The sequence below is a fragment of the Protopterus annectens genome, chromosome 4.part1, assembly GCF_019279795.1.
Source record: "Protopterus annectens isolate FY-2018-M chromosome 4.part1, PAN1.0, whole genome shotgun sequence".
Taxonomy (NCBI): Eukaryota; Metazoa; Chordata; order Ceratodontiformes; family Protopteridae; genus Protopterus; species Protopterus annectens.
Window position 1 is genome coordinate 607388752 of NC_056734.1, and position 17375 is coordinate 607406126.

A 17375-nucleotide genomic window follows, 5' to 3' on the forward strand; every position below is an offset into this window, starting at 1 on the left:
TTCAGCACTAAATACTTCATTTAGCGAGTATTCCATAACTCTACCTTCTATTTTTTAAGCTTCTACTTTACTAATCTTGTGTTCTATGTTCCCTCGTTGTGAGCTTTTTTGGGAATTTTTCCATATCTGGAAGCCTTTGCCTGTCGTTCTCTTCAAATATCTTTGGGGTTGTCTTTTTTGGGTTAATTTAGCTTTCTCCTTTGCATAATATTGCACCATGTCAGATCTCTCTTTCCCATGTTCTTATTTCTTTATCTTTCAAGTGTGTCTAGATTTTGTTCTTTATATTTTTGAACTTGCTCAGTTGCTTCTTTTCCAAACAGCCCAAGGTTTCTTTGTCTATTATGTTTTTCATAAAAAAACTGTGTTCACTAATACAACCGATTTGAAGCTTCTGACAGCTTTTCTTGTGGAAATAGTTCTTTCCTCTAATTTCTCTCTTTCTGTGCAACTTCTTTCTGAAAATTCTGGGCTTCTTGCATAATAGTAACAATACATCATTTCTTTCTCGTCAGTAGTCCACTCAATTGTCTTTTTTTGGCCTATTCATTTTTGTAAACTGCTTTCTTCCACAACAGGTGGGGGGATCCTCCCAGAGCCTCACCTAGCACCACTGTAGGAATGTTTCTGTCTCTTGAGGATTCTACACTGTCATTTTTTTCTATTCTTGGGACCAGTGCGTCTACCAGGATTGGACACTTTTTATCCTGGGTCTTGTACACCCAAGCTTTATTTTTTAACCTACTTCTTTCTCCAGTATATATGCTATATAATATACAGTCTATACATCAGTGTCGTCTTGGTGAGGTTTTGTCAAAAAAAAAAAAAAAAAAAATAGGGTCCACCTCTTGAAGGTACTCACCAAGACTTGAGGATGAATTCAACTCCAGCAATACTAGTCTCCTTTGCGTGTTGATTTTTTTTAATTTCTCCAAGTCTTTTGGGTTTCTAATACAAAGATGAGACTGGACCCCATTCTTAAGTCAAAGTTCATGAAATTAGTATTGTTTCAATCTTTGATGCTAGCCAGAAGTAATTTTCGCAGCACCCACAATGCAAATAGTCCTCCTGCAATTCATACAGATAAGTAACATCCATGTATGATAGCAAATTTGTTACAAGACCCACTGCTCTTACTACTACTAGAACTGTCTGGGTATCTTTCTTCCACACCACCCTCATTTCTGCCAGCAAATCTTGGTATTTTATGACTCTGTACTTAAGCTGGGTGTAAATTTCAATGATCAGTGCTACTGTCTTCTTTTCATGGACTATTACATTTGGTTTTCTCACTATTTTTTTGAACTGTTGATAATGGATGATCCCATGTGATATAAAAATCATTTTCTATGATGCTTTGTGGCTCATTTCCAGTGTTTTTCAGCTACTTCACTAATAATGTTTGCACAATCCCCACTGCAATAGTCTTGCCATATTATGCCTTTCAGTATACAGTCCTTCCGTCAAGTCTATCACAATCAGCAACAAGATAGAAGACAGTTTCCAATTCTGTTTCACAAAACCTACATGTCTGTTGCTCCCACATGTTCAGTGGGCTTTGTAAACAAAAATGTATGCACGTCCACTATCTTGAGTCAACAATATTAACCTTTCATCTTCTGATTTAAATTCACCTGTCCTTATCCATATGTGCATTTGATCCTGATCAGCATCAGGTTGTTCCAAGAGTTTTCTATAGTTGTAACTATACTTGCGCATTTTCCACATTTTTTGCCTTCATCTGACCCTTCACATTAATTTTTTGTTTTTTTGGCACATTCTGTTGCGGCCTGACTTTTATCTACTTCTGGTTTAATTTCCATTCCAGCTCAAAGCTGACATGCTTTTGCTAAACTAAGCAGGGAAGTCATCTTAGACTTATTTGCCTCGTTTCAAAACTTTTACTACATTTTGGTCTTGTGAGGTCAGCAGATATGTATACAGTCCCACGACTGCAGATAGATACATGTACTCAATTTTGAGGAGGCGAATACCTCCTCCAGAACAGGGAATAAGAAGTTATGTACTCACCATAACATTCCATCTGAGTAGGTGGCTTCATTTGTCTGCAACCTGTGGGTCTTGGATCCGATATCGGATCCGAGCTGGCAACTTGTTTCATAGCTAATGGATCTGAGCTCCTAGCTCCTCCCCTCACCCATAATCCCCTGCCAACCCTCCATGACCTCAGATCAAGTTTGCCCCTCTATATGCACCCAAAAAGGGTATTGCAATAAAAAAACTCACATAGATCCACTGAAGGCCAGGGGGAAGGAGGGGGGGGGGTGGTTGCAGACAAATGAAGTCACCTACTCAGATGGAATGTTATGATGAGTACATAACTTCTTAATCTGAAGTAGGGACTTAATTTGTCAGCAACCTGTGGGACAGAGTCCCCAGCTACCTGAATCTTGGGTGGCCATCATGGAAGGATATTGCGGAGCACCGCAGAGCCAAAGGATGCTCTCCCTCTAGAAATTACGTTCAGTTTGTAGTGGTTAATAAAGGTATGAGATGAGGCCCAAGTGGCTGCCGAACAAATATCCAATGGAACTCTAGATTTAAAGGCCGCAGAAGTAGAGATGGAACGAGTGGAATGTGCGCAAACTCCTTCAGGTGCGGGTCTCCCAGAAGCTTGGTACGCTAACAGAATACATTGGGAAATCCAGCGTGACAGAGATTTTCGATACTGCTTTCCCCAAATTAAATCTGGCAAAGGAAATGAACAGCTGGTCGGATTGCCTGTGACCAGCTGTTCTATGAGTAAAAACGCAGCTGCCTATGAAGATCTCATGAATGCAGCTTGTACTCTCCTTTAGTCTGATATTTAGGAAAGAAGACCGGTAGATTTATGGATTGATTTATATTTGTTTCTGATGCTATCTTGGGAAGGAAGGAGGGATTGGTCCTGAGGTATACTCTGTCCGGATGAAAGATCAAGTAAGGAGGTTTCACAGAAAGAGCTTGAAGCTCCGAAATTATTTTCGCTGAAGTAATAGCTACAAGGAATGCTGTTTTCCAGGACAAGTATTTGAGATCCACTGAAGCAGCAGGTTCAAATGGTGGAGCAGTCAGGGCTTGAAGAACTAGTGAAAGATCCCAAGGGGGTACGGCTTCTTTTATAGGGGGTCTAAGCAAAAAGGTGCCCTTGAGAAAGGTTTTACACAATTTGGCTGACATCAAAGGCCGTGTCATGTCCCACATGGTAATGGGAGATGGCAGCCAATTGTACTTTGACAGTTGAGCAACTAGCGCCTTCCTGAAAAAGTTCGGTTAGGAAGTCTAGTATGGATGGAAGAGGAGCCGTAAAGGGATCCAGATTATGATGCTCCGCCCAGACGGAGAAACGTTTCCATTTACTGCGGTACACTTTCCTGGTGGAAGGTTTATGCGCTGCCACGAGGATGGCTTTGACTGGTGAAGAGATACCGGGAGTCCTAACTAGGAGTGGAACTGGAGCAACCAAGCTGTCAGCTTCAGACTGTCCAGATTTGGGGTCGGTAGACCCAACGGATGGGAGATTAGATCCGGACTGGGATCCAGAATCCAAGGGGGATTCACTAGGTGAGACCACAGGTAAGGGAACCAAATTTGCCGAGGCCAGAATGGGGCAATGAGGATCATCCTGCTCCCCAACCGCGAGGCTTTCTGTAAGAGCTGCAGCATCAGGGGTAGAGGAGGATAGGTATAAAGTAGACCGGGCGGCCAAGCATGCACCAGAGCGTCTCTTGGGGTTTCCCCTGGAGGGGGAATCAGAGCGAAGAAATTGCCGCATTTGGTGTTTGAGGGAGAGGCAGAAAGATTGCAGCAGGGTTGCCCCCATATTGCTAATATCTGCTTCGCTACTAGTGGGTTGAGAGACCACTCGTAAGGGGTAAGAAGGGTGTGGCTGAGTTTGTCCGCTACGATGTTGGCCCGCCCTGGAATGTGCATTGCAATCAGAAAGCGGTTGGTGGAAATCGCCCATTCCCACACTCTCATGGCTTCGTGGCATAGAGGGTAAGACCTGGTTCCCCCGTTTGCTGATGTACCAGACAACCGACATGTTGTCCGACTGAATTGCAATCGTTCCTACGGGGAGGAGATTCTGAAGTGCTTGCAACGCGTACAGCACCGCTCATCTCCAGAACGTTGATATGCAGGGAGGTCTCTATCGTTCCACGTGCCTTGGACGGTCCTGCCTGAATAATGCCCCCCCCAACCGAGGCATCCGTGGTCACCGTGGCGAGAGGGGGAGAGGTGCAGAAGGGTCGGCCCGTATGGAGATCCGGAGCATGGAGCCACCATAATAGAGCCCTCCTGCAAGCCTTGCTGATAGCGATGGGGTGATGGAGAAGAAAGGACAGAAAGGACCATTGTACTAGAAGGGTCCACTGCAGTACCCGCATGTTCAGACGGGCGCAGGGAAGGAGCGTTATCACTGCTGCCATGGAGCCCAGCGCCCTCAGGACCAATTCTGCCGGTGGAGTTTGACTGGAGGATGGCCCGCACATGAAGTTGCAAATTCCGTAGTCGTTCCGACGTCAGGAAGGTGCGTAGATCTCTGGTGTCTATTCTGGCTCTTATGAATTCTATGACTTGTGTCGGGGCCAGAAAGGATTTGTCAGCATTGATGGTGATGCCTAACTGGGGGGCTAGGCGGAGAAAAAAATCTCTGGCTGAGCAAAGTAGATGCCTTGTTGGGGCGGTCAGGAGCCAGTCGTTCAGGTACGGAAAGACCTGTATTCCCTGGAGTCTCAGGTGGGCCGCTATCACTGCTAATACCTTGGTGAACACCCTGGGGGCTGTGGTGAGGCCAAAGGGAAGGACCCTGAACTGGTAGTGACTGGCTCCCAGCCGGAAGCGGAGGAACCTCCCGGATAGTCTGTCCATTAGAATGTGGTAGTACGCATCCTTGAGGTCTATAGAGCACATCCAATCGTTCTCCCTTAGAAGGGGAAGAATAGATTGAAGAGTGACCATAATCGGTCTAGAGTCCCCCATCTTTTTTGGCACCAAAAAGAACCTGGAGTAGAACCCTAATCCAAGCTAGTCTTGGGGGACGGGCTGGATGGCTCTTTCTTAGCAGCTGCTGAATCTCTGCGGCTGCAAGCCTCCCTCTGATCGGGTGGTACATCGGGGAGGTTCTTGAATTTGGGGACATGAAGTAATGGGATTTTGTATCCTCTGGATATAATTCGAAGCACCCAGCGGTCTGTCGTGATGGACTCCCATGCCGCTAGGTGCTCCGAGACGCGCCCCCCCCCCCGACTGCCTCCAGAGTGGAGCAGTCGGGCAACCCTTCAGGGCTGCTGTGTGGGCCAGTAAGAAAAAGGTTCTCTGGACCCAAAGTTCCTCGGAGCCCCTCTGCCCCTGGGGCGGTGTCCTCCCTGTCGTCCTCTGCCACAGAAGGACTGGTTGTCTGGAGCAGGTTTGGGAATGTTGCGATTTCCGGAACCACATCATCTTCTGACCCTTTTGGTTCTTCGAAAAGGACCGCTGGGGAGCAGAGAAGCGGACTCCGATGGCAGACGTCTTCCCGTCCTTCTCGCTCTGGACAAGTGTCTCGCAAACCGTTTTGCCAAACAGGGCAGAACCATCAAAAGGGGCGTTCGCAAAGGACGCTTTAAAGGGCTCCGCAAAATCACAATGACGGAGCCAGGCCTGCCGTCTCATGACTAGGCCCGCTCCGCTAGCTCTAGCGGCTCCCTCAGTGGTGTGGGACAATAGCCGCATAGAGATATTTGAAATAGATCTCAGACTGGCCATTTGGGTTGAGTACAATTGTTTGTCCTCCGCCGACATGGACACAGGGGGGGGAGGCAGCATATTCTTCGATAAGATCCCGCTGCATCCTGATGACATGTGCCATATAGTTCAGAGACCTTACCGAAAAGGTCGCTGAACTAAAAACTCGCTTCCCTAAGCGATCCATTGAGCGGGACTCCTTGCTCGGTGGATGGACTGAGGGGCTCTCCTGAGCTAGTTCCCTCTTCGTGGCTGCCGCCGTCAACATGGCATCTACGGGGGGACCCTTGCTCCAGTGTGACCGGTCTGCGGGGGGGGGGGGGCTTAATATCCTGTCCGGGTGTTTGGGGACTGGCTCCACGGTGTCCGGGTCCTTCCACGCCCTGGTGGTAATAAGGTCCACCAGGGGGTCGGCCGGAGGGGACACCCAAGAGGTAGACGGGCCTGCTTCGAATGCCTCCAGAAACACGGACTCGTCGGAGGAAGCCTTGGGGGCAGACCACCCACCTCTGATCCTCAGCATCTCCATGATGTCTCCAAAGGAGACATCCTCAGGGGGTGATCTTGGGGAGCCTTCCCCTTCATCCAAGTCCGTGTCCTCAGTTAAGGACTCAGGGGAGTCCACGTGCCTCCTCTTGCACTTGTGCTTGTGAGGCACTTCCTCGGGGGGGCTGTCCGAGGAGGTCTCGCCAGCAACATCCTGTTCCAATGGCACAACCTGGGACATTGAAGCAGGCTGTCCCTGAGGCCGGGTGATGGAAGCCTGGCCCAGCAGACAGGGAGTGCAGGGTGGAGCCGAGACAAGGGCCGGGGGTCTGGATGTTCTCGACAGAGCCCTCTCCACTACATCGAAGGCAGAGGGGGAGCCGCTCTCCCTGGGCTCCGAGAGCCAGCTCCCACTCAGATCCGATGAAGGGATCGGAGCCGGCACAGAGACCATCGGGTCCGAAGGACCAGTGCGCTCAGACCTGGAAGGAGCCGAAGGCACACTCTGAATCCCTCGGATCTGAAGCTCAGCCCACGGCTCCGAGAGGTCGGATCTGACAGACTCGAGGGCAGGGTCGGATCCGAAGCACCAAGTACTGTCGGCGCCGACCCACCCCCGGCTCCGACGCTGCTCGGCTCCGAACCCGGGTAGCAGGTCGGAGAAGGAGCAATTGGAGCGAAAAAGGGTGTCGAGCTCCCCCCGAAGGGGGGGGGGGAGGCAAGAGCACTCCCATCTGCAGCTGGGCCTGGATGAATCTTTGCATCATCCGGTCCAAGTCTGCATCTGACATGCTGAAAGTTGATCTCGACGAGGCCACCGAGGCAGGCCTGGAATGCCGCCTTGATGACCTTGATGGAGATCGGGCCTCCTCCTCCTCGGGCCCTGGGGAGAAGCAAGGAGATCGGAGCTGAGGAGGAGGAGACCTAGAAGCAGTGGAGGGAGAAGCCCGCTTAGCTGGCGGGGCCGAAGCGGAGGCCTTGGCCCGCCACTTGTGGTGCTTCTCCCTCCGTTTCTCCCTTCTAGCCTCCCTGTCCTCCGGCGCTTTAGCAGGAGTTTGAGTCCCGGCCGGTGGAAGGGGGGCAGGAGTGGCAATGACCACAGCCTGTGGTAGTGCCACGGGAGCAGCAGAGGCTGGAGCAGAGTCCGGGGGCAAAAGTCCCGCCAGGACCAGCTTCGACCTCCACTCTTTGTGCCCTGGGGTTGAACGTTGCACAAATGGTACAACCTGAGGTGAGGTGTTCAACCCCAAGGCACCGAACACACAGAGTGTGGCCATCAGCCGGGGAGAACTTATGGCCACACTCGGTACATTTAGAAAAAATGGCTTTTGGGGCCTCAGCCATACTTGAGGAAAAAAAAAAAAAAAAAAGTGCCACACAAACACACAGGCCCCAAAACACAAACCCACACTCACTAACGACCAGCGAAGGGAGGGAAAAACTATGTAAAAAAATATAAAATACAGGGAACCTGACTCTTACACACTTTTTAAATTTAACTGTAGAGAAAAGTTAACTAAAATCACACTTAACTGACGATTTCGCTAAGAGCTCAAAGGAATCCAGCAATCCACAAGCGTGGCAAACTAGATCTGAGGTCATGGAGGATTGGCAGGGGATTATGGGTGATGGGAGGAGCTAGGAGCTCGAATCCATTAGCTATGAAACAAGTTGCCGGCTCGGATCCGATATCGGATCCAAGACCCACAGGTTGCTGACAAATGAAGTCCCTACTTCAGATTATATAATCTTGGTATGCACGGATTTGTATAAATGATTTAATGATCATAAAACGTCCTTCTCGTTTTCCTGTCCAAGCTATCCAACAACTTTTTTTTTGGGGGGGGGGGTCAATCATGCAAACTAAGTTAGGACAGGAACAGCAAACTGGTTTACAGCTTGGACTTTGTTCCTAAATGTCAAAACTGTTCTCAGTATTAATTTAGTCTTTAAAATATTCCCATTATACATTACTAGGTTTTACAGTTTTATTCACATCTGTTCTATTGTTGATCCTTCATCAATTCCCAAATATGTATACACTTGAAGTTTTTATACAACATTCCTGTCCCAAACTGATTTTCTTGGTGCTGCAGCTTTTCTGCTTTAAGGGTCATTTTTGCACATCGAAACCAAAGGACATTCTTGTATTTGAAAAAGCTTTGATCACTTGCAGCTGTGCTTTCAGTTCCTCATCGGATAAACTATAGTTTTAAATCTACAAAAAGATGAGAAGTCTTTATACTTTGTTTTCTGGGAACCAAATTGCAACAATGACCTAATCTGTTAAGTAGGCAGCTTAACTGGTTAATTGCAAGACAGAGAGAGAGTAATGGTGACAGTCATCTTGGAATATCCCCTTTTGAATTTTTATCCCTAGAATAATTTGTCCTTTATCATGGCTTAACTGCAAAGTGGTTTGCCATTCTTTCATGCTCGCCACAATGTAATCGATTAGTGTAGGGTTTATCTTGTACATTTTTAAGGACTCTTGCACATGAATGTGGGATACTGTCAAATTTTTTGTAGTCTATCCATGCCATACTTACGATTATTTCCCTTTTTAGAGTTCACCATTATGACTATTTAACAGCAAAAGATCCTTTGACCAATAGGACTTTATTAGTTTTGTTCTACTGCCATGACTAATATTTATTCAGAGTATAAACTGTCAGAATCAATTCCAGTGTATAGTTTATACATCATTGGAAGGCAAGTTACTGGTGTATAGATTTTAGGATAGCTTGCATGGCTTCTCAAGTAGTATTGTTTTTCCTGTTGTTAACCAGGCTGATGTCTGTTCAGTGTGCGCATATGACAAGTTCATACTCATGGCTACGTCTTCATGTACAGATGTTAACAGTTTTCACCAGAAGTTAAGTACTGCATCTGGGCCCTGGGGTTTTCCAATTAGCAGCTTTTCTTAACTTTGTCACTATTTCATCCCATTTCATATCCTGTACATTTGAACATATTTTCATTTACTTCTACCAATTTAGTATCTATGTTCTACAGGATTTTCATAGATATTTCTCCAAAATTTACCCATTTCTTTTTTTTTTTGGGTGGTGCTTCAGTTCTTTTTGCCTTGCTTCCCAATGCGCTAAAAAACTTTTTTTGGGTCATCAATAAATTGCTTTCTTTGTACTATTCCTTTATATTTATCTGCATATATTCTAAGTTTTTCTGCCTGTGCTATTTTTAGTTTATTTGCTATAGTACAAGATAGATCTGATACTGCGTATTGCTTTTATCATGTTTATCTCAGTATTTTCAATGATCCGTTTCCTCTTGTCTTAATTATTTTCTCTAGTCAATACTTCCATGACAACATTCGACTTCTACCCTTCCTTCCCCTTACTACCCACTGTTTTTGTGGTAAGACAATTTAGCTGCACGGTAACATATCCTATTTACTTCTAGTATGAATCTCTATGGACAGTCCTAATTTGTTCATTTGCTTTATCAAACTTCTAACTTTTTGGACTTTACTGACATTCTGTACTCTATTTCTTTCATTGATCTTAATGTGTCTGCCCATTTCTATTAAGTCAAGCAACTCTTTTCTTAGATCATTTTCTTTTAAACTGAGGGCACATTCGGTTTTCCATTTCCTTCAGGCACTCTATAGAAAGTTCCAGAGCATCTTCCTGCGCCACATTCTCTCCAGTTTCATCTGGTCATCTGTTGCACTTTCATATGGGAGCTCACTGTCCCTATCACTCCATAACATTGACTGTGTCAGTTATCACAGTTTTCTGTTTTGCCTCTTGCTGTGCAACTTCTAAGCTTTTGTACTGGTTTCCTATGAAAGCCTCCAAAGTATCTTCATATGGCAACTGATCAGATGTTTCCTGCTCCACTGGTTTCTCCTGAATTTGGGGATCCATTGCTCTATCCTGCTGTGATGTTATCTGAGTTAGATTTTCTACACTAAATTTTTCACTTTGCAGGTAATCCAGAGACAAGTTTCTATTTCATTACCTTCTCCATTACGAATCCTGTTTTCTACTTCTACTTTTTCTTATGTTTTTTTATATTGCAAAATTTTCCATGTTCGGATGCCTTTGCCTGTATCTCTTCAAATATCTTTGATGCTGCTCTTTTTGAATTAATTAGTTTTGCTTTCTCCTTTGCATAAACATTGGAACATATTTACTCTTTTCCCACGTCCATATTTCTTCAGATGTCTCCTGCTTCTGTTTCTCCATACTTTGGGGACTCATTTCATCATGCTCTGCTGTAACCAGTGTTGGACTTTCTGCACTAAATCCTTCACTTGCAAGTATTCCATAACGATTTTTTTTTAACTTCTACTTTACTAATCTTCTGTTCTACATTCCCTCTGTGATAGATTTTTTTTTTTTGTGTGAATCTGTCCATATCTGGATGCCCTTGCCTCTATTTTTCTTAGAATATCTTTGGGGCTGCCTTTCTGTGCGGATTAATTTAGCTTTCTCCTTTGCATAAATATTGCACCATAACAGATCTCTAACCCATGTCTGGATTTCTTTTGTATACCTTTCAAAAGTCTCTAGATTTTGTTCTTCATACTTACATACCTTCTCAGTTGCTTCTTTTTCCAAACGGCCCAAGGTTTCTTGGTCTATATGTTTTTCATACATCTGTTGTCTTAATGAAGACACATTTTTATTTTCAGATGACTATCTTGTTGGAAGTATTTCTTTCCTCTAATTTCTCTCAATCTTTTTGCATATCTTCTGTCAGGATATCCTGGACTTCTTGCATAATAGTAACAATACAATGCTTTATCAATAGTCCACTATCATCTTTAGGACTCTTATGGCCCATTAGTTTTTGTGATTTTTGCGGACTGCCACTTCCTTCTACAACAGGGAGGCCCATCCTCCCCCTAGGCCTGGCCTAGCCCCACAGCAGGAATGTTTGTGTCTTGAGGATTTTACACACTCATTTTTTCCAGTTCTCGCACCAGTATGCCTACCAAATTTTGGCACTTTTTTACCCTGGGTCTTGTGCACTCAGATGCAGTTTTTAACTTGTTTCTATCCACGAGGTCTGCTATATTAAGTATAGGCAATATATCAGTGTCATCTTGGTGAGGATTTTGTAAACAACATGGTCTACTTCATGAAGTTACTCACCAAGCCTTGAGGATATATTCAATTCCAGCAATACTACTATCCTTTGCTCGCTGACTTACTTCTCCATTCAGACACCCTTGTGAAGGTACTCACACCAAGACTTGAGGACGAATATTAATGTATATGTCGTAGTTTTAAAAAAAGTTTCAATGGAGGAGAATAATTTAACTCCAGTGATGTGCTGATGAATGCATCTTCAACGACATCTGACTGGAAGAACAGCAACTAGTTTTGGGTCTGGCAAACCCCATGAATATTCTATGCCACAGCTGGGCCTGAGCACACAGACATCGATTGGAGTTGTTCCATAATGTGAAGGCATCTCTAAATAACAAATCCTTGACTGGAGAAGCAGATAAGATGTCTTCAGTATCTTGCCTCATAATAAAAAGGTGTGCGTGGTGGGGAATGATTCTTGACTCAAGCCATTTCACCTACTTCTACTTCTGGATATGGAGCATCTGAATTTTCTTCTAAGGCAAGATCATTTCTTTTATTAGGAGGGACCCATCATCTTGGATTTCTACTGCAGAATACATGGATTTCAGTAAGCTCATGAAGTATAGAGACAGCTAGAATAAAGTCATTGAACTAGGAAGGGTGATTGGTTGGATGAGGATCTGATTGCGCCAAACTAGTAGCTTCTTGCTTCAGCATTCTGGGCCTCTGTTTTAGTGGGGATGCCTTAGAGGCATCAGTAAACGGACAAATGTTGAGGACTGTGACTCAGTCTCTCAAAACCTTGTCCAAATGGACAGCACTATCCATTTTTAGTAAAAAGTGGGTGTTTGTTGCAGAAGCCCAGAAAGAGACCTCAGAACTACCTGACACTGCACTGGCTTTGGTCAAGTACAACACATCTAAAGTAGGAGGTATGGCAGCCTGCCAAAATGGTTCATATGCCAGAAGCCACGGTTGAGATGCACTTCCAAGTACAGAGGCTACAAAAACACTTCAGGTCCTAATGCTGTCAGACACCCACCCATGAAGACTCACTCAAGCTGATATCGGATTCACATTTCTTCTCATTTGTGAATGTTTCAGTCTTAGTACTTTGGGGGGGGAGGGTGTGGTGCTGATCTCAAGAGGCTTTGGCAAGGTGTAGGCTTTCTTTGAGTTTAGTAGTCCTCATCAGATTTGTCTCTATGGCAGACTGTCTTTTACATAAAACTTGCACAAAGCTCACAGCTGTCCATATCATCCTGCAGACCTATGAAGGAAAGGCATCCGCTAAGAAAATCTTTGCATGTGATCTGCCTTTTTTCCCCTCTCTGAAAAACCTCAATCACCATCACCAAGAGACATTTCTTCACAAAAGTTTCCCTTATGGGATATTTATCAGAGATTTTAAGATGCAGCCTGAAATGCTAGACTGAATGCTCTGCACAGCATATCAAATGAACAAAGTCAAAAAAGATCTGAATATGGCACGGGCAGATGGCCCTCATAACATCAATGCCTTGATGTCCCAGTGGGAGGGTGAAGGCTGAAGCAAGAAGAAAAGGTGAAGCTCTGGAAGTCAGGCTTGGTTGTCCGGTTTCTTCAGGCAGTAGTCTCAAATAACTAAGAATATCATCTTCCTCCTATACCATCGAAGGACAAGACTGAACTTCTGGCAACCATGACAATCCTTGCTAGACATAAAAACAGGCAATGTTAATGCAGTTCTCATCTAGTAATTTAACAGTCACATGAATAATTAAGATCTACAAGAAGGGGTCTAGCTTTATGTACCCAACTTCAAACATCCCAGTGCCAACTACACTGCCACACTGCTCAAGATGACCACTGGGAAAAGCACAGAAACAAGCATTTTTGTAGGGGAGTTATCACATTCACAGTATGTGCGTGCTGGGGGGAGGGTTGCCCCCCCCTCGGGATCTCTAAATATACTACCCCCCCAGTCACACAAATGAGGAAAGGGGAATAGGTTCTTAGGTGTACACGAGGCTAACTACCAACAGGGTTTTTATATGTCTAGCTGTGCAACCTGAATATGTCTCAAGTTGTATGTTTTAGACACAGGAGGTGATTGTTATAACATGATTTAATGACTGCATCTGTTCAGAAACAAGTGTCAGATCAGATATGTATTTCCCATATAAAGGTCCAAGCTAGGCTTAAACAGAAAAGAAAATCATAGCCATGCTCAAGTTTTCACTGAGTGATACCTTAAACCTTTTGTAATAGACGCCCATGGGATATAGGCAAATCACCCCTTAAGGATTTCAAGAGTTTCAGCTATATGGCTTCTGAATGTTCATGACATTTTACTTTTTCTTTAAGTCTATGGATACATTCAGGCCAATGATTTGGATGTTAGTTGGAATATTTTGCATACAGCTTAATGGTTATGGACATCAGCTGGGTTTAAAAATCCTGTTACTACAGCCAACGTCCTCTTATGCTGTGCTGACAAGGTCATAAAAAGGCCGAAACATTCATATTCACAGCTAGTGGGGTTTAGCTTTACTGGCCAGAAAGTATCTATAAAAAAACTTATTAGTCATGGACATTCAGAAAAACAAAGTGCTTCAGCTATATGGCTTAAGGGGTCATCTTGTATATATCCCATGGGACTACCACAGTACGTTTAAGGTATGACAATGAAAACTCTTACGCATTTAGTTTATACCGACAGTTTTGTCTACGTGACCTTTTTGTTCTTGTTTACTCTTTTGTTTGGAAGCTGGGCTTAAATAGGGTTAGGGAGAAACTTTGTTTTACATGGAGGGGTATCCTATTCCAGAGAATTGGAATTCTGAGATACACATCTGGTTCTCTAACATGACCTATGTATGTCACAAACAAAATTTAGGTCTTTAGCTCTAGTAGATCTGATGTCCATTTTGTAGATGTTCAAAAGTCTCATCAGAGCAGGGTCTGGGATGCCTTGTGGGGCAGGCATAGATAGTCTCAGTAGTATGTAGGAGACACTGTACCATGACAGGGCTTTCAGGTGAACTGCATATGATATTCTGTTTATACCCTGTATTTTAGGAACCTTAGTGGACATTCCAATGGCTGCATGTGTCTAGTCAGGTACATACCGAAGGAGGTATTATACTCAATGATGGGTCTGATGAAGGCCAAGTACAGAGGTACAATGACTTTCCTAGACCTAGACGTTATTCCCTTACTTAAAAGTTTAGCAACACAGGCTTTACTTACCACCTTAGATACATGGTGGCTGAAGGCCAGGTTTGCCTAAGTTAGACCCTCTTGCAAGATGTTTGCTTCATGGGAGCATTCCATGACTACTCCCAGTTTACAGTCTGCAAATCAGAGGCCTTTGACATTGGCCTTAACTTCTGAGAAGTAGATGCCAAAGAATAGCAGGCACAAAGTCCTGAGGAATTCTACTGGTGACTGGCTCCTCTGTGGCGGTAGTCTCACCAGTCATAACTTCCTGGGTCCTACCTTGTAAGCCAGCTGCCGATCCAGTGCACTATACAAGTTTAACAATGCTAGTGAGGTATTCTATCAAATGCCTTAAGTCAGGTCAAGGTAGGCATTACACACCTTTTGCCATTATCCATTACCTTGGTGACATTCTCAAAGTCCAACAGGTTAAGTAAGCACGACCTTCCTTTCACAAAGGAAAACTGGAATGGATCTAGTGTCTGAAGGTCTATGCCACTTCTGATCATTTCCATGACCATTCTTTCCATGGCTTTGTATACACTAGCCAGACTAATGGGTCTACAGTTTCCAGGAGCTGTTGACCCAACCTTATGAAGAGAGAGGACTGTTGTAGTCCTCCATTCTCATGGCACGAAGCCCAGTTTAGAACTGAAGTTAAACTCCTCATCCACTGGTACTGACAGGTCAAATATTACACTATTCTGGGGCCACCCTGAGAGATTATCAGGGCCCATTCAGGCTGTGTTCTTGCCCTTAGCAAGCATAGCCAGGACATGCTATTCATTTATAGTTGGAGGGGCTATGATGTTTGAATGTACATCAGAGAGATGGCTGGGAGGGAGCTGGAAGTGAACTGGTCAGCCAGCAAGTTTGCTTTATCGCCAGGCTCAGTGTTTAGCACCATTAACCAGCTAAGTGCACTGCTGTGTGCTGCTTTTGAGGTTTCTGACATAGCTGAAGGTAGTCTTCTGCCTGGGTGGCTATCTTGACCTCAAAATTGGCTTTATTGTACTTTAGCTTTCTTAGTTGCCCATTTGATGAGTTACCTTTATGGAAGTTGCACTTCCTGATTTTAGCCCTGAATTTGTTTCCAGTTGTTGTATAACCTGTTACCACTGTGGTTCGTTTTCAGTTAGTTTTGGGCTTACTTCTAGTAGGTAGAGCAGCCTCTATGCAGCCACTGATATGGATATACAAAGTTTCTGTGAACAATCTTGCATAGGCTGCTGTATTCTCTGGGTTTGGAGGGGACACTGAATTTTGACAAACTACAACTTAAAAAGGTAGTCTGCCTTGAAATAGCTCATGTTGCTGGGTTTACTGCCGTTACAGACTTGATTTCAAAGGAGACAGCTTCACGGTCGGACCTTACCAAAGAGGACGCGACACTGGGTGAGGATGCAGTATTCTCCCATACTTGTGAATACGAGGTCCTGTATGTTTGAACCTTTAGTGGGCATACGCACTAAATGGTCAATGATGTATGTATTGAAGTCCAGGAATCTCTGTTCCTACTGGTTTGAGGCCATGTAGGATTCCCATTCTGTAGATGGGTAACTAAAGTCCCCCATAAGTTAGGTTGGATGACGAGAGTCTCCAGTAGGTCTAAATATGCACTAGGAGTTTCATGGGTCTTGATAGGCTATGGTACAGGATTTTATCTGTGGTGACCCTATTGTGGGGAAACTCTAATGCATCACCCTAACCAATTTAAGAGGGATGCTTGTTAATGATGTATAATCAACACACCTTCACTTTTAGTCCCTGACTGCGCAGCTACTGGTTTAAGTGTGGAAGACACTGAAACCTTGCATTACTGGGGTACTCTGAGGCTTTAAAGCAATTCTCTGGAACTGCACAGAGATCTACAATTCTGAGGGTAATGGTGTGTATTTTCTTTATTTCGGCTCCCTGCACTGAGTGGCAACACCTCAGGGTTCATTTGACTTGATTTTGCTACAATGGTAGGTTTGTCACTTTGGCATGGTCTAAAAAAAGCAATATGGGAAAGGATAAAATCCTTATTCACCATCTCTTCCCGCAACACGATGATCACAGCCGATTCCCACACTAAATGGCTTGGAGTAATAGTGGACGATCAACTATAATATGACCTTTATGTACTTAACTGCATCAGGAAAAGCCACCAAAATCTTGGTTTACTCTACAGAAACAAAAGGTTCCTCACACACAACTCCAGGATCTCACTAGCCCAAGCTTACCTTCTCCCAAACCTCTTTTACAGCTCTCAAGTTTTAACTTACAGTATTCGCTACTTTCCAAACCTGAAACCACCTACAACATAGCTGCTAGATTTGCAGCTAATCTGCCCTCAAGATCACACCACTGACTCACTCTCCAGACACTCAGCTGGCTAGAGTTTCCTAACAGACTCTTATTTACTCAACTTCATTATCCATACTATCCTGAATAAGTCTTCCTCTTGCCCAAGCATTTCCTCACTTGTCTCCCTCTATAAGCCTCCTTGATCCCTCAGAAGCACTGATCAAGGTCCCTTACAAATTCATAAACCTAAAAAAATCTATTGGACAGAACCTCTACAGCCACTTCCCTGCTCTTCCATGGAACAAATCTCACACGACCCTTAGAAATATTTCCCACATCCACGAACTCATGAAAACTCAAAAGGTACCGTAACAGCACATGGATTTGCCACTAACATCCCACATGAACCCATCCCTTTCTCTACTATCCTCTCTATTCCTCCCTTCCCTACTACCATAACTCACTTAACTGCTCTGTATTGTAGTTACCTTCTGAAGATAACCCAATGTGTTATGTAAATTCATTCAAATGTTTTAATGTATATTTTTTTGCTATGTTTTTTTCGTCAATGTTATAACGCCTCTTACTATATTTGTACTGTGGAGCTTT